Source organism: Lepisosteus oculatus, chromosome 3, assembly GCF_040954835.1.
Source record: "Lepisosteus oculatus isolate fLepOcu1 chromosome 3, fLepOcu1.hap2, whole genome shotgun sequence".
Taxonomy (NCBI): Eukaryota; Metazoa; Chordata; class Actinopteri; order Semionotiformes; family Lepisosteidae; genus Lepisosteus; species Lepisosteus oculatus.
Genome location: NC_090698.1, coordinates 64427579 through 64446724, shown reverse-complemented (window position 1 = coordinate 64446724; position 19146 = coordinate 64427579). Strand labels below are relative to the sequence as shown.

General features: G+C 36.6%; 1 long non-coding RNA gene across 2 annotated transcripts in view; it reads right to left on the bottom strand.

Moving 5' to 3' along the window:
* The window catches only part of LOC107079222 (uncharacterized), a 107605-nt gene extending 97460 nt beyond the window's left edge, over positions 1-10145 (bottom strand). For both annotated transcript variants that reach the window (XR_011189103.1, XR_011189104.1), the window contains exon 1: positions 10078-10145. This is a non-coding gene — a long non-coding RNA (uncharacterized lncRNA). The remainder of the gene's footprint in view (positions 1-10077) is intronic.
* Between the last annotated feature and the right edge of the window lie 9001 nt (positions 10146-19146).

The following is a 19146-nucleotide window of genomic DNA, read 5'->3' as shown; positions in this document are numbered from 1 at the left end:
TAACGTCGGTGGTCGCTAAATACACAAATATTTAGGATTCAAGCTGCAAAAATATTGAGACGGTACACAAGACGTTTAAAAAGGATATATAATGTTTACAGTTTAGCTGGTATTTCACCATGAAAAAGTTAAGACTACTGTAGTTTTCATTCATTTTTGTCCATCAATCCATTTTTTATCAGAAAACCCCTTATCATGATGAGGGTTATGGTTATTTATAGATTGTCTGGCATATTTTTATAATATTCTGAAGAATACCTCATTAACTTAATTTAAACTAAACTTAATTTAGTTTTTGATCAAATGATATTTTATATTGCAACAATGAGCTGTAGCCTTCCTGTGGAATTTTGATATTTGGAATATCAAAACCAAGAAACGGATTATAAAAAAAAATGGAAAGAATGAGATTGTGGAAGTTAAGTAAGAGAACAGATTCTCAAAAGTTTCTTGTCAAGGTCTCCTGTTGAAACAAATCTACCCTTCTGCCATGCATTTCGTAGCATTCCTCAGTTTGAGGCAGTCCAGTGGTACTTGAATTTGCCACACATTAAAATGATTTTTTTATGGAAAATCTATTTTATGGAAGTTTATCAACACCCTTTCAAAAATCTCAATATACTGTACATACTGTACCATATGCTCTGTGTGTGTTCTTACTGCTTATGCTTGTTCAATCAAGAGGTTAAAGCCAGACATACATTTTCTAAAGTCGTATCCTGTAGGATCCTAAGTGATCCTCTATGTTAGTTCTAATTATTGTTGCATTAATACTTCAAAAAATCAGTCTTATTGGTCTGTAATGACTTGTTATCCTTTTTCTGCATGGGCATTATCAATCTTTCAGTCCACAGGTACTTCTTCCCCATTGTTAAGCAAAAGTTGAAAGGGTTGCATCAATTACCTGTATACTGTATACTGTAACATCTCATTTTTTCTTTGAGTACAAGTGACTGCCATCAAGCTGAAGATTTGTTCATCTTAAGCATTTATAATACCCAAAACACTTCTGTCTCTTTTATGTTGAAGTAAGTTAATACGTTTTTTTGTCCTTCCACAGCCAGAGGCATGTTTCAGATTTGTTCATGGTAAACACCTGAGTATAATACTCATTTAGTATATCAGTCATTTCCCTTTCATTGTCTAGAAGTATCCTGCTGTTAACCCAAATATAGATAGATACAACTAGTTTTCACTTTTCTTCTGTTCTTGGTTTTTGTTGGATTTTGGAAAGGGCTGGTTTTGGAACCGGGGGTTTGAATGTTCTTACTACAATGTTAGTACAGTATGTTGCCATACCTTAGTGCCAGAATCAACCCTTTTCCCCTCACATGCAGTTACAATAACACAGCTGTCAGAGGATCTCTTAGATACTAAAGTAAAAAAATCTGTGATATATTGCCTTTGGGAAAGATCAGGTAAAGATATCAAGTATTAAAAACAGCATCAAGACAAACATAAATAAAATTGAAACTTCACCCTTTTCTGTCTGTTGGGGTACTTCTTGATCCTGGAAGTCAAATCTAGAGTACTTGATGTATCTAAGGTAAATCGTGTAAGTTAAAAAAAGATCTTTAGCTTAATAAGCTATGGGGGACCCTGTGCAAGATGACAAAAAAATTGAATTTCCTTAATGTGTAATTTATCTAACTCTCTTAACTCTTACCCAGTATTATGTTCTTATAGTTCTATTTTAAGATTTAACATTTGAGTTTAACATTTATAATTTTCAGTAAAAAAGATCCTTAAGATTATGTTGTTCATACTTAAGATTATCATATATTTAATTTTGAACTGTTACTTTTCCAACGTGACTGTCCTATGACATTGCAGTTCTGTTGGTCACACTCATACTGCCTTCAGTTCATCTTCACATCTGGCCGAAAAATACTGCATAATTAAATATAACTTATTTTCAATGTTGACACAACATTTCAAAATAATTGTTCTTTTTTGGTCAGATGATCTAACTGACTGCAATTTAACTTCATGTTAGGAGACAAATGTAATCAAATGTGCCTGATATTGACTTAAAGGAGACCATTAGATAGATCATCTTTATGAGAGAGATGTGGTACAAAATCTCATTTTCTAGCAAATGAGATCCAAAAACATTTGCCTAAGGAAAAGAATGTAAACATCAGCATGTTCAATTGGCAATTTTTTTTTGTAGCATCTGGATTATCTTACTGTTTAAGCAAGCAGCTATATCACTCTGAAATTCACAACTGGCAGTCCCCTGAAGCTCAGTGGATCCGATCCTGGAACCAGTAGAGATTGCTTATCTTGTAGTCTGTGTGGATCCTAAGGCTGTAATGTAGTGATGAGAAACTATAGTTAAGAAAAGGAGTCGTCCTCTGGATAAGACATAAAACCAAGGTCCGTGGTCATTACAAATCCCTGGGCGTTTCTTAAAAAGAGTAAGGGAGTTAACCCTGCTTTCCTGGCCAAATTTCCCCATGGCTTTTATCAATCATGGCCTCCTAATAATCCCCATCTATGAACTGACTTCATCACTCTGTTCTCCTCCCCACTGAGAGCTGTAGTGTGGGGGGGCTACACATTGATGGTGGTGGAGGGAATTTCAATTACCTGGATTCTGGCGTATCTCAAAAAAGCGCAACATAAATGCAATTAATAATTATTAAACTCCATCCATTTTCTAACCATTTCTTCCAATTTGGGGTGGCAGAGTGGCTGGAGTCTATCCCAGCAACTTCTGGTGTAAGACAGGATACATCCTGGATGGGATGCTAGTCCGTCACAGGACATACACAGACACAAACACACACACAGTCACCAGAGGGCTAATTTTCCCAGAAACCAATTAACCTACCAGCATGTCTTTGGACTGCGTGAGGAAATTGGAGCACCTGAAGAAAACCCATATAAACATGGGGAGAACTTACAACAGATAGCACCTCAGATCCACAATTGTGAGGCAGTCATGTTAACTACTGCGCCACCATGCTGCCCTGTTTATGCTCCTTTTTATAAACTTACAGTACTGTACAAACACCATAACCCTCTTCAGTTAATAAGTCTTTTAAGAATATTCACTGGCATTAGTAACAAATGCTTTCTAACAGCTGACCTTTACATGGTGATACATACACAAGTTGTCCGATCATTTTCAAATGCTTCATCGTAATGTTCATGATGCTAGACAAAACCATCGAATTCAGAAGGTGCAAGTCCTGCACTAGGATTGCACTTCTAACGGAATAGGAGTGATTTGTTTATGGTGTGTTCATTCCTGAGAATTCCTGTGAATAACACTTAAAAAAGTTTTATCTCCACCCCTAAAATAAAGCATCTCCAAAAGTTCAATATGAAAAGTAATACAGTGTATAATTCTCCAGAATTATACTGTTTTTTTGGATTCCACACAGCAGATAATGAATGTTTTGCTATTTGCAAACCAGCATGATAACAGATGGCAAATAAGGTCAGATTTTAAACTTGGCACCTTTTTCTATTTGTGAAAAAAGACGCCATTCCAGGATGCCTGTATCTGTATCCTACAAACCACAGCAGACATTTTCATTTCAATAACAACCATTATTCAAATGACCTTTTGAATGGACTGTAGGCCTGCAGGGATTTTCAATTGGCCTTCTTCTTGTTCTTAAATGATACTGTATACTGCCAGTTTAAACAATATGCTAACTCTGCCATAAATAAATTGCTCATGGAAAAATTTTAAGTGGGATACTTTTTGAGAAAAAAATATTTACTGTATTGTTTCATATTTACAAAATGGTAAATAAGTGAATGTGTAGTAGTCTGTAGGGCTTTTCACTTGACCTTCAGTGCTTTTTAAATTGTTTATGGCTAATTTAAACATTATGCAAGCTATGCAACAAACATCCAAAATTGTTCAATTAGAATCCTTTTCAGCAAAATAGATATTTTTTAATATTTACCAAATGCGTAGACCTCTTAAAACAGTTTTTCAATGTCTTAAAGGATTTGTTTCATAGGGCCAGAGAGGTTTTAAAAGCATTTTTTAACAAAATCATTTTTGTAACTATCCAAAATTGACAACAACAATGCAAATAGCCTAAATGAGGAATTATGTGAAGACCAATTTGTTCACAAAAAAATAAAGACTTTCCTTATACCCATATCCCCATGCCTTTTATGAAGTATTACTTTACGTTTGTTAAATTAACATTTGCAAATGGGCTATTGGGATATTTACCCCAAACAGGCCTAAAAAATGCAAAAACACAAAAAATAACTAATTTCTTCTTGTACCTTAACATAACACGTTTTGGTGTATATGCCTTACATACAGTATGATCTTTACCTAACATTTAAAGGACAGGAACAGGAATGACTAAATTACGTTCCCCAGTTGTAGTTCAATTAATGCAACTGCACAAAAATAATTATTCTTGATCGTGACGATATGTTTAATTTTTCCCCACCCGTGACACACATATACATGACACATGTGAAAAAATACTTCTGAAAGATTGAAAGTGAAATATGTTTGCCATCATTGTTTGTGCTATCTCAACAGTTTTCTGCCCAATACTGAAACATGAGTCTGTGATTCAACTCATGTATTGTTTGTGAGTCTCTTTAATTACCTTAGATTGCAAAGGTTTATCATAATAACATACTCCACCCTATTTCTAGCACTCCCTTCTGCAGATAAGCTTTCTGCCTGTTGAAACTCGGTAAATAGAATAATGGTAGGAGATTTTATTGGGACTTAGGGTTGCTAGGAGTTTTTGTACTCTAAGTGGATTAATCTTAAAGTGAGAGTGTTCATGACACTCGAAAGACTTTGAGAAAAGGTTCTTGGTGATGATGTAGCTAGCAGGATTGGAGATTCTCATTGCAAGAGCTTGTGTGATCACAAGGGCTTATGAAAGCTTTATGACATATCTTGTCAGGAAAGCTTTAGATTCTACTTACTGTAAGAAACCTTGTGTCAAGCATGGAATTATGCAAAGAGAGCCTTATCAAAGTAGGGTAGAGAGCCCTCTGAAGTTTGGCCATGCTAATAAATGGAAAACTGGAGTGTGAAATGATCATCCCCTCCACCAGCAACTCACAGCACAAGCCGTAACAAATCTTTTTACTGAGAACAAGACTGCTTCTTTAGCAATGTCTCACAAAAAAAGTATTTTGAATTAAAAGGTGAGCTTGTGAATGTATATTTATTGTGTTCATTGAGATAGATAAGGGATAGATAGATGGAAAGGTTTCCAAAGATTCAGCAAAGATGGTGCATGCTGTCCATCTTTCTCAGATTCATCTGAATACTATCCTTTGAACTTTTCAAGAGAAATAACACTCATAGCTTCTTGAACTCAGTTCTAAGAAGTAGAAAATCCCTTTTGAAAATGTTATGATAATCTAACACTCATGGACCGCAAGGGGTAGGAGATGGGACTGCAGCTGGTGTCATAGTGGATTTCAGATGTACTTGATGTCTATACGAGCATGAATAGGAGTTTAGGCTGTGATTGGTCTGTTCTTAACATTCTTACATCTTTGATACTATTCTACTTTAAATATTACACTTAGGCCTACTGTTGTTACTGTTGACTCACTTTGTAAAGTGTGGGTTTCAGTCACGCTTGGGGGAAACGTGGTAAGGGCGAAGTGTTCGGTGTAGTCTTGGAAGTGGAAGGGGTCTGTTAATTAATAAATGCACCCTTTATTAATTGGAAATGTATGTTCTGTTCAATACGTCTTCTTTTTTCCATTACATTTCCCAAAAACAAGTCACAGGTTAATTCCACAATACCTACTAGGTCCTACCTTTAAATTGCAAGTAGTGCTTATTTTAGTATGGAATACCCAACCTCTAAGGTAACCACCACACAAGAAGTTACAGTAGATTACTTAACATGGACAGAGGGATCTTTTGTCATGGCAATACAGGATTGATGTCAAGTGAAGCAGCACTGTTTATAAACAAGACAAATTTGTTTAATTCTTAACAGGATGAAGAAATCAGTCAACAAGGGTAGACTTTCCAGTTATAGCCAGGTCTCTAGAAATTTTCTGCCAACAGTCACGGTGACCGTTTCAATCACAGATTTTGGGTTTAGAAGTATCGGTGTTCAGAGGTATAATCTGGGGCACTTGAGCTGGATTAAGAACAAGCAGACAAACATGCCATATCCAAGATAAGGATGGGATATGTCTGATGTAAGAGTAGGAAGGCAGACACAATGCTGGATAATGAATATAATGATAATACGCACGCAAGGCGGGCTGAGAATAGAGCCCAGGGGTGGGACTACGGGACTGTACTGTATATAGTGGGACGGAGGCTGGGAGACAGCCTCTTCCCTTCGTGTGTGTGTTAGTGTAGTTGCAGCGCTCTAATCCCTGTCCCTGTGTGTGTTCCTTTCCAATAAATGTGTTGGTTAACCCCTTTTCCTGAATCCTATGCCTGCTCAAATCTGTACCAAACCCTGCGGTCGTTACACTACTGTATATTCCCCAGTGGGGGGAAAGCTTCCTGAAGAGAGTAGAGTTTTCCATCTGAGATCAGTAGGCAGAACCACTGAGATGCACTGCAACAGTCGAAGCGTAGAATCTGACCCAGAAACGAATGAGGGTCTGACACAAACTCTAACTACAGTATATAAGCAACCAGATTTTCCTTTGAGTCTTCCCAACCGAGTATTAATCAGTCCCAACCTTACTTAGTTACTGAGATGTTATGAAATCTGCTTATGAGATGGTAGTGCCGATGTCACTCTATTTTTCCAATTTTTTTAAACAACTAGACCAATACAGGTATTCTGACAAACTGAAGAAAGCAGTCTTCAGCCAGGTCCCTGCTTTTAATATTCAGCCACTGGTGTCAATGATGGACATAAAACTTTCATAAAATAAAATGCTCACCTGTTAGTCTATCCTCTAAAACATTGGTCACTAACAAAAAAAAAGCCAGGCAGATTTAAAAAGGGAACAGAATAGTTCTACCAGTATAAGAAATAAAATCTCCTTTCCATAAATTAAGTCAAGGTTTCAGTCAATCACAGTACACTCGCCCTCCATACTCTCACTCCTCTCTCTATTTTTCTCATTACTTTATTGTTACTTACTTGTGTTTTGTATAACACATGGACACATGAGTTCCTGGTCAGCTTCCTAATGTTGGATAAACAGTTAAATTATTCTAGATTTTTTTTTAATTGATGCTTTCATAGATTACATATAAAGTCTGCTGGAATGGGACCCTCCAGATTCAGGACTGGCGGTTCCTGATAGAGGTTAAGTCCCTGGTCCTAAATACTCTTTTTGATGTACATCTCCACCTTTCTTCCATATTTCCAATTCCCTCCCATAATGATGTACTGTATGACTTCATATATTGTGCATGTATGAATGTTTTATTCCCTTTTTATCATGAAAATGTAATTATTATTTTAGGCTCTGTGAGAAAACCTGTAAATGATGACAGTTATCTTATATATTACTGTGATGGGGCGATATCGTATAGCCTGCAAACAGTGTTTGGTGCAGACATACTGTATGCTGTGAATGAAAACAATCACCATACTACTGTATGTGTTCTTACTGTACCTGAAGTTTTCCATTGACAATTTTAGCAGTAGATCAGGAAGAGAAAACCAATGGGATGTCGTAAGTAACTGCGAATAGTATTAATTGTTTTGTTTGAAATATTGAAGCTGGCTCACACTCACCTCTGCCATAGGCTAAATTTACACTTGAAGTCAGGGCCACAACATTTCTTGCAACTTTAACAGAGTTTTGTTTTACCACAATAGAATATTTCTTCAGGAATATACTCTAATCAAAATTCTGCTTTATACAGTATCAAGGTATGCAATCAGTTTTGAATGATAGTGTTTAGTCACTGGGAAAACACACTGAATAATATGTTAAAGTGGGAGTACAGAGGGGCTGGTTTTATGTTGCTCTTTATCAGCTGTTCGTCTTTATATGACAAGTCTTTAAAGCCTACTCTGGCATTTAGGGATTTTTGTGTAATTACCCTTAGAGGTATTCAGGTCTTTTCATGTAGCAGGTGTGTGGCAAAGACAAAGGGAATGGTGAGGAGTAATGAGTTCTAAAATACTCCTGTATTATGAATTTCTGATTTAAACTTTAGAAATAAGAAGTTTAAAGCAGAGCAACAACACAGCCAGCAGATTGTTGTCAACACTTTGGAAAGACGTGCAATTGCAATTTTTATTGGTCATAGCTGAAAGGTAAGCAGCTGGTTCAATTTGCCTTGAAGACTCGACAAAACAATGTCCAATAATATGGGAAACCCTTCGTGAAAACTTTAGGTATCTCTGATTCATCTCAAACTGAATCAGAGATACCTAAAGTTAATCAGGTCATGTTTGTTCATAAAGTACAGCATATAAAGACTAATTTGTTATATTTCAACTATTGAAATACAGTATGTTTAGCCTGTTGAGAAATTCTATATAGTGTCTGTAATGTAAGAAACTCATGTAAGGATTGGTTTAATTACAATGTAATATTTTCAAAGCAAGAGTTTCTATTATACCAGGTTTGCTTTTAAGGAAAACATTGTGCTGGAATGTAGATTCAAAAATCAATTTTTTAACACATTATCCGGAACTAAAGACGGAAGTCAGCAAAAATGTCTTCAGACCTTATGAACACATATTAAGAAACATTTAAAAGGCCCTACTTACAGCATTAAGTATATACTGTTCTTAATTATACATTTTAAATTTGGAATTTTAAGTTAGTAATTATTGGATTAGAACGTAACTATTTTTAACTAATTTTTTATTCATATATAAATTTGTTTTAATTTCATGCTCTATAATTTATATGAAAAATATAATGTTATTACATACAGAGAGGGTGTTAATGGTTCATAAAGGTTCAATAATTGTCAGTGCTGACAACAACTCGAAAAGGTAAGTTATAAAAATAAAAACTGTCAGGATAGGCTCTTTGTGGAATTATCTGCTTACAATGAGGCTCATGAAGGCTTAAGAAGGTACAGTCAGGATGCCCTCAGGAGTGTCACAAGTTCTGGTTCAGCTGGTTGCAGGGTTATTGTTTTGTCAGACCGAATGAGGATACTGCTCAGGAGCAAGGCTGGCTTATGGCACCAAAACTGACTGGAGCAGTGGGGGTTCACTTGACATCTTCTCCTCATATTGGAGTGAGAGAGGAGAGTTGAGGTAGCAAAGTTTTTGAGTACGCCCAGTGCTGTTGGATCACAAGACATACATACTGTATGATCTTTGAAAAGTGAGAAAGACGACAGCAAACTGGTTGCTGCTGTGTAAAAGATGCAAGTGTTGGTTCTAAGGAAGCGTCCCTGGCCAAACAGGATCAGTCAGGCCAGTCTGAGCGAAAGTTTTAGTAAAGACCTAGAATGGTCTGCTCCCGGAGACATAGAAGATTCTCAGTGGAGAGAGAAGAAGTATTTTAAAAAAGGACTGAAGCAAAAACCAGAGTCAAGACTAAGTGAAGAATAAGAGAAAGCTGACTACCATGATTTAAATCAGAATGTATCTGCAAGCTCTAATAACTGGTGATTAACGAAATGCTCCAGGGCCTGATAATTAGTAGAAGTTAGAGTGTGATTTAGTGAATGATAGAAAATGGTGTGGAAGAAAGGTAGTGTGAAGCAAGACAGATATGTGTATGTGAGTCTAGGCTTTGGAAGACTAGCAGACTAGCAGAAGGAAGAGAACTGTGCAGTCTTCTAGAAGAGGTCAGTGTGAGACAGACCACTTAAAATGTAAAAAACTAAGATACATGTTGACATTGGCAAGACCTTCAAAGTGGTTTCACAATTTGCCACTGTGTCATGTTATGGTAGTCTTAAATCATCCGTTAATTCTGTACTGCACCACACTAGAGATTTGTTCATAACTCTTTGGTGGAACCATTAAAATTACAAAGACGCAACAGATATATTTTCACAATATTTTAATTTTGTTGTTCAAAATCTCTTTCATTAATAGAAAGTAGACTAAAACTTTTACTTGCCCTTGCAACAACAAAAATTCTCAGTGCAACATGGGGGTTAAAATATTTGCAAGGGGGATGCAAATACAAAGAAAATCAAGAACTTACATCTCACAGCTGACCAAGAATGTAACTCAGTTTTTTTTTATGTTAGCACAACACTGGGCTTCTTTAAGATGAAATTATGTAACTTTATAATCATTTTGTCATTTTATAAACCTCAGGGTTAAAGTATCCATAGAAACCAACAAAACAAATGAAAACACTTCCAACAATAATGAAAAGGGGCGTTTGAAATACAGTGATTTTTTTCCAACTGCAAACTTTTCTAATTATTTTTTGTTACAGAAAGCAAAGAGTTCAAAGCTCCTTACAATGAAAATGAAGACCATGAGGTAATATATATTTGGTGTTTGTGCACATACATTGTGCACATGCATCTGTTCATGATAAATATAGACAAACTATAGCAACTCCAAAATACATTGTAAATGAATATACATGATGTTTTTATATGTTTATTTTGAATGATATAACTTTTAACAAAATTACAAGGATCTTGAAATTAAACCTTTATGTTAACAATATATATATAGAAGAAAAAAAGTACTTGCACCACTTTATCCATCAATTAGAATCTTTTTTTTCAGTTATTCCTAGATTTTGACATCATCAGGAAAAACAGAATGTTACACAGTAACAGAAAATAAGCTCTAACAGTATTAAACTTTCTGGGAAATGCATGTGAAACATGAGATTCTTATTTCACTCTTACTCCATTGCAGTCTTCCTGGAAGTCCTGATTGTTGTAATTTTAAGTCATCTTTTGGCAGCCATAGCTGGGATTTCTCCCTTTTTAATTGCATACTTTTTTTTCACCATTAGGTCTGTCCTTAGCATTTCAATTGGACTGAAGTGTAGCAACTGAGAAAATCAGTAGAACAGTCAATTAAAGCTAATTTACACTTCTTCAAACATTCAGCTGGACTTACAACATCTCAATAGATTAATGCAGTCTGAAACCACCAACAACAAAACTATCCTCACATAATAAGCACATTCTATAGACTCTACATCCCAAAGTTAAATGCTAGAATATGTAGTAATACAATAGAATTATTCACTGAAAGTAAGAATTAGTCATTATTTCCCTGGTATTTTTTTTATAAATGTATCATTACCAAACATACTTTTTAATTTCGTTTGGACCTAACTGATATTTTTGCGAAGACATAATATACAGTATTTGGATTATCTTTTTAGAAAAAAACGAAACAAACATTTTCAGGGTTTTGCTATTAGGGTTTCTTTGTTGAGCTGTCAAATAACTTGTGTTGGGTAACATTTAATTTGTGCATTTAAATACATAAGACACACCAAGAGGCGTGGTAAACTAACACTGGAGATGAAATGATGAACAAGTCATTATAAGTTCAATTACAGTGTGCACAGACTTTCTGGCTGCAGGCAACTGCACCAAATTAAGAAAATTACTGTAGCAGGAAGGTCAGTAGGAAGACAATGCACTCAATTGTAGATTGGTAATTGAAACTACTTTGCACACATAGTTTAATAAACTCTAATTACTGTTTTCTTTCATTAAACGCTAAACCTGTGCGTACTGCACTTTGTACAACCACTACCGAAAGTTAAAGCATTTACTAGCGGGGGAATTCAACTGAATTTATGAGAAGTGTGCAGTAAACCGTAATTCCTGAGGCATGTAATGTATATTCTTCAGCAGTGCAGAAACATAAACTTTCATTTTAAATGGTGAGACTTATCTACATAGTATTTGTAATGTACCCCAAAGACACAAAAATAAAAAATGCAAATAAGTTATCTAAACCATTAAAATACTGATAAAAGAGTCAATTCAAGAATGAGATGCCCTTAAAAAAAAGGATTTGATCATTTTTTAGTTTTTGCTTTCTCTCCAAATTCCATGGACTTTCAAGAGTCCAATATTTTAATCAGCCCTCTATATATTAAGGAGCTGAAGATACTGTACCTAATAAGAAGAAAAACAGGAGTGATCAAAGGATACGAAATGAGGACACAAAAATATACAGCAAACTAGGAACAGTAAAGATTGCGAGTTGTAAAAAAGCCCAGCAAGACTAATACATTGTGTTAATATTAAAGCAAAATATTTCTGATACAAAACTATGTAAAATATGGGGTTTCAGGTTTTGAGTATTGAAGATTCAGGGACACTACTGTAGTTATTTATTAATTTGTTCAAAGTAATAGAAAATAATCTCAGTGTATAGACAGCATATCTTATAAACAACCTCAGGCTGCTGCTGTAAATGGTGTGCGTCGACCAATAGGTAACACGCTTCCCATAAAACCAGAATAATAGTAGGAATGTTATCCTGGTCTTTTTAGATTTCTCATTTTTCTACCTGATGAAGTGTGTAGTGGAATTTTTGGTGCATGATATATGCCATCCTACACATAAAGATCCTATGTAAAGAAATCCCCATGTAAATTCAATTAATGCTTAAATGGTGAATAACATGGTGGAAGTTCCTAATATTTTGGCCAGTGACCATAATCCATCTGTCCTCCATCCATCTATCCAACTGCTTATTCCAATTCAGGGTGGCAAGGAAGCCAGAGTCTATCCCAAGCAAGCAACTGGTGTAAGGCAAGATACACTCTGGACAGGACAACAGTATACTGCCGGGTATCTATCTGACATGTTGACATTAAAATCAATAAAATAAAAACCATGTCTTTCAGGATGTGTGTGTCAGCCTTCTCAAACACAGTGGAATTCTAGGGGAATTTCTTCCCCGATCCAAGACAACAGTGTGTTTAAACGAGTTTCCAATAGATTTCTCCAGAGAGCTTATCAAGAAGTGAAAGAAACATTCAGATATATTTTGGTACTTTTCCAAAGTAACAGAACTTTTTTCTTAGGTTTTGGATTATAATTCAGCACTACGTGTGCTTTTAAAGACTCTGAAGTTCTCTGTACATTCAGGAAAGATTTATCACTACTACTGTATCTATTGCAGCAATCACATGACAGTATCCATGAAGTTATTACCATAGCTTTCTTTTATTAAGTACTGTAAGAATAGAAAAGGCCCAAAATCAGGAATGATCAATCACGAGTACAGTATGTCAAATAAATGCAAGATAAAAATAGAGAACAGGCAAAAAAAATGTAATGTTAAAATCCCTATACAATACAGTACCCAAAACTGTTGAAATCTACAAAACATGTCCAGAAGGAGAAGGTTTGAACCTAAAGTACAATAGTGTCTATCTAAAACTACTTAGAAGTGGCTAAATATTTCATGTCTCCTGCTGTTTAATCTGAGATGGGATTTGTGAATACTGGAAATTAATACATTAATGATGTGTTCAGATGGAGTTTTCATGAAGATTTTTTTGTGGTTTGGGGCAGTATAGCATAGACTTTGTGTTCTTAACTGCTGTATTGTAGTTGAAAGTCCACACAGCAAGTGTTGCTGTTTTATATTAAAGCAAGTTTAGTTCACCCATCTGTGTAAGTGACAACCAGCTTTTCTGGGGTTAATACTGTACCTGCAACTAACTGTGTCCTAACAGGAGGGTAAGTCATGTGCTCTCTAGTCCGTTTAACGCTACAGGAACCAGGATAAGCTCTGGCCCCAAATTTTGGTCTGGATTGTTTATCTATCTTCTTTTTAAAGAAAAAATAAATTTAGTAAGATACTGTATGCTCACACTGTACAGTATATTTCGTTGGCAGAAGATGTTTTTGTACAATATATGTGTATGGGGTCCACACATTTCTTACACTTAAATCGCCAGGTGTTTTAGTGTCTTCAGATTTCTTTTACATCTGTCCTTCGAAGTTGCCCCCTGTCAGTGCATATTTCCCAAACTGCAAACTGCCATGCTTTCCTTCTTCATGGTTGGGCTGCAGATATATTTTCTTAATTTAATCTGAACTCTTTTTCCAGACCTCATATTCCACACCACTCTCTAGCAGCCCAAGCACTGAATTCCTCCTTTATTCAGTTTACAGATTAAGTTGACATTTTGACATCTCATTCTTCTGTATGCTCCTGCACATTATCTGAAACACTTGCTTTCCTGTTTCTGTCAGAACTATTATTTGATCACATTCAGCATAAAGTCTTTGTTTAAATAAGGAGAGATCCAGTGTCAGATAGAGGTGGATTCGTGCCATTTAGAAACATACAGTACACTGTATGAATTAGGGTATTGTAATACTACATTTTCTCTATGAAGAAAGAGTAATGTGATTTATTTTTTTTTAATATCTGTTGGTCTGCCATCCTCATCAGGACAAGCAGACTAACAATTGGATGGATAGAATATCTGTAGGAAGAGACAAATCAAAGAGAAATAGTGAAATTTAGATTAGTGGGAGATTCGTAAAGCTAAAGCTGAGTATGCAAGATGCCAGTGATTCAAAATATGGAGAGTAAGAAATTTAAATTGGCAAATCTAAACTCTTTTCTAAATAAAATTGAGCTAAATTAAATTAAATCGATTAAATTAAACAATGTCCATTTTTAAAGAGTTGGCATAAAATAATTAAAAGCACGTAGAAGTGAGAGTACCTTGTAATTGGGCAACAAGAATAGAGCAAAAGAAAAACTTTTTGGATCCTATGTAGATTCCCACAGAATTTAATTACTAATTAATTTTAATTCAAGTCGCATACAAAATACAAAGCCGCTGCAGTATAATCCATGTATAATAAAATGGTACTGTGTGCTATAAACAATTAATAGGTAATATGTTTACTGCATTGCCAAAATAAAAAGGAACCAAACACTATCATGTTGCATGTTGCTCATATCCTGATGAGGAAAAGAAAAAAATACTTTGCCTTTCGTTATTAATTGTCCTTTCACCCATCAGACTATTGTAATGTTTCCAATAAGTTAACAGCCCTTACAGAACAGCCCTTTTCACAAGAAACTAAAAAGAATTATATATTCTATACTGAATGCAAATCATGTTAAAAAACCTTCCTTTTACTGTATGTCTTTGCACATTCTGGTTCATTACCTAAGGATAGGGATACATCTTTGAAGAGAAAGGTGACTCATTTTTATTTAACAACTAAAAATCAATAATAAACACTGGTACAAGGCCACTGAATACTGGAGTTCTTGAATCACTCTAGGCCATGTGGACTGTCTTTACCTATCAATAATTTTAAGTAGTGCAAGTAAAGCATTCACAAGCCATGCCCTACCCCGAGGGACATTGCTATGGCTACACTGGCAATAACAATAAGAAATAACACAGCTGAAACTGTTTGCATAGTACTGCAGTCTTGACTCTTGCAGCCTGTTTAGTTTCTCAGTACAACTCGGCAATTACAACGACATAAGGGAGAAAAGGCATTAAAATAAACAATTGAAAGCATGTTTTCTGTCTCTCCGAAGCACATTTGAGATTAGCTAGACCCACACCCCCAAAGTACGGAGAAATGCAAATGAAACACAGACTCTCGAGAGCGGTGGCAATGTGCATTCATATATAAAATAACCTCTATTGTTTTATCATGTATGTTACACGTATGATACTCATATCACCTTTCTGCACCATTTTGCTCAAGACAACCAAGATTTACATTCTTTGTATCCTTGAAATCCGTCTTCATTAGTCATCTTCTTACAGTTAAAATTGGTGTTAATTGCTTCCTGCAGTTTCCTAGACGATGGTATTGTGAAGACATTTTACAGTATGCAGTCACATACAGTATAGACAGAAATTCTAAATCCTTGTCATTAAATGTTTTCCTGGTGACTGTAACCCTTTGGTGATGTGTCCATTGACCTATTGTGACACAAATGCTGGAATCAATGGCATGTACTGTATATCAATTATACCATTTTCATTCTGTGGGTTGTCACCGGTGGGGAGGATTGCAGTGGAGGGAGGGTGGAGGCGACAGGCAGGTATCTGTCAGCTCTCCGCCCTGATATCCACTTTGATGACCCAGGAAAGAAAGGCGTCCAGGGAGGGGAAGTCGAGGAGGAGGTGGATGAGGTGGTCTCTTAAGTCTTTGGATAATCCCCGGCAGAACTGTTAAACGAGCGAGTCTTGATCCCAAGTCATCTGCAGAGCCAAGTAGCGGAATTCAGCTACGTATTCCTGCAGAGGACGAATTCCCTGCATGAGGATGGAGAGGCGGTGTGCGGTAAGGCGATGCGAGTGGAGCTGACCAAAGGCGGCCTGGAAACGGATGACCTCCGCTGTCTCAGGTGCGTTCCGGATGAGAAGAGCCGTGGCCCAGTCCAGGGCTCGACCAGAGCGGTGAGAGACAATGTAGGCTATCCTTTCGCGGTCGGAGAGGAAACAGCCGGGACGGAGTTGGAATGCCGTTCAGCAATGGGCCAGGAAGCCCTGACAGTTGGCGGAGACACCGTGGAACTTATCTGGGGTGGGGAGTAGTAAGGGGCTAGCAGGCGCAGCAGGAGCCTGAGGCGGTACAGTGGCCGCGGCCAGCTGGGGAGACGGTGATCGAGCAATATGGGTAACTAGTTGCCGCACGGCTGCCATGAGCTGACCCAGGGTTTGGGAATACTGGTGGAGGATCGAAACAGTTTTTTCATTCTGACCCGCAGGGTTCATGTTGTAGGCTCGGTATTCTGTGACGGAGCGTCAGAAAGAACCCTGTGTGGGTCGGTTCCGTGGACGAGGGCGAACAAACCCGAGGGGGCCTGACGAAGTCGAAGTCGGTGAGGCAAGCAGTGTCAGGATCCAGAGCAGTAGAAGGGCTTATTCACTGAAGGTCTCAGGAAGAAGGAGAGCTCAAGGAAAACAGCAGGCTGTTCAATATCGAGCAGTGAAGTGCGGGTTGATGAGGGTTTAAATAGAGAGTCATGTGTGGAATGTTAATTGGTAATTAATGAGGTCCGGCTGTGCTCGTAACATACTTATTGTATTTATCACTACCCACAAGCCTCTGAAGCTATTTTGGTAGGTATGAACTTGTAGCAATGCACAAGCATTGGTGAGGATGGTGGCCTCTGATGTATTTTTGATGGAGTTTATAAATTGTTTTGGCTATTGTTTTTGGTTAAAATACAACATTTATTATAAAGCACACATTACTTCTGCTTAATCAGCACAGAGTGTTGTGTAGTAAGGGCATTGCATATGTCTAACACTTTAGCCAAAGAGCACTGACAAGTTGATACTATAGGCTGTAGATCTTCAGAAATGTTTAACTAGTTTCATTATAGAATAAATGGTGAGTCTGGAGAGTTTTATAAACAGAAAGAACAGGAGAGTTGAATGCAAGAAGACAATTCAAATCCTTTTGTGAACTCGGCATACATACAGTTCCATAAGTCAAAATCAAACCAAAATTAAGGAAAGTTAGTTTTTTTGTTCACAGAACTTTGCCAATTCTTTGAAAATTTGTCTGGATTGAAGAGTTCAAAGAAAAGCTGTCATTAAAAAGATCATGTTTAGAGTCAAAGTGCTCCATATGTTTGCAGTTTTGCAGACTGTAGTCATTTGCATGCATAGTAAGCAGACTATGCACTGTAGTGGTCTGGTGAAATAGATTAATAGTCTTCTGTTCACTGTCCGAAATTAAAATAGTGATTTGCACTGTCAGGTTTACCCCAAATAAAAGACTTCTCTAAAACATTAAGCTTTATTACAGCCTCCATATTCACAATTTAACTCAGAAACCTGTGGTGCAACCTCGGTCTCACATGAAACTCTGTCTCGCAACACTTTTTCCCCTAATGTATTTTAGGTTTAAACATTACTTCAGTAGAGTTCAGGCAATGTTTTACTTTTGTCCTGTAAGTAAATAACACTCTCGAGTTCTGATAAGGAAAAGTCATGGTTGCCTGTTCAGGGCCACTGATTTTGAACAGGGCCTAATACAGTCTGTACAGTAGGTATCTGGTAAATCTTCCCAACCATGTTGTTGAAGATAATGCCTTGGCTTCTTTCTCGAAAAGGCGGAATGCAATCTTCAGTACAATTAGCTCTAATTAAACGGGCCAGATGGACAAAACGACTTCTCACCTGTAACATTTCTTATAGTTTGTTCCTCACTCCATCCCTGCAGGTTTTATAAAGACCGCAATGTATATGGGCTTTGAAGCGTCTGTAATTCCAACCAATCAAATCTCTGGTTAATTCATTTACTGTAACTCGGTGCTAAGATAGAATAAAACGGGCTCAAGTGGAAACTAAGTGAATTTAAAACTGCAAACAGGAGACACTTCTTTTCCCAGAGGGTTGTGGGAGTACGGACCAAATTAACTAGTAATGTTACCGTATCTGCTGTACCAAATGGGCCAAAAAGGCCTGCTTTAATTTGTAACCATTCTTTTGTTCTATTAAAGAGAAGATGCTGTGGCTTTCCAGGATCAGAGTTAGCAACACTGGTGTAGTATATCATGTATTTATTTTCTCTTTTACAGCCAATGGGTGGAGATGATACGGTAGATGCTGGTTGTAGCGGCAGTGAAGTACTCATCAAGCAAATTACATTACATGTAGCAATTTTGTTAAGCATTTTGTTGTTATTTTATTATTGTGTGCCAGAATTTCTACTTATCATGTAATGCTTAAATGGATTTTATTAGATAAACAACCTGTGGGGCTTATTTAAAAAATGCTTAGTTCTACCAATAAAATACCATGGAATGTAAAACTGAGCTGTATCCTTGGCCAGAAGAGCTATTGCGAATTACATATAAACAGCCCTCTGGGTGATGAATACTATTGCATCTGTTATTGAATTCCCCCAAGCAGCTTCTTTTCTCCCGAGACAAATCCTGTGAATTTTAAAATATTTCCCTGTGACCCAGTTTATACCTTTTTCCCCTTCTGGAAACACTGTATCTTGATTACCAGATTGACTGGTTTTAGAACTGGAAACATAAATGTAACATGCATTTAAGGCTGGTTCAATAAAAACAAAGTATACAGTAGGTTGTGTGATGGATTGTTTGGTTGAAATACACGGAAAACTTGAAATGCATTCTATTGACTCTAATAAAAGAAAAACAATGTTTCTGAATTATTTGTGAAACTTGCAAGAGAATAGGATTTGCAGTATGAAATAAATTACTGGAGACACACGATTTAATAAAAATATGGTACATCCAGCCTCCTACAATAAATCACAAAACTATTTTATCCTTCACAGCATTTCCTCCT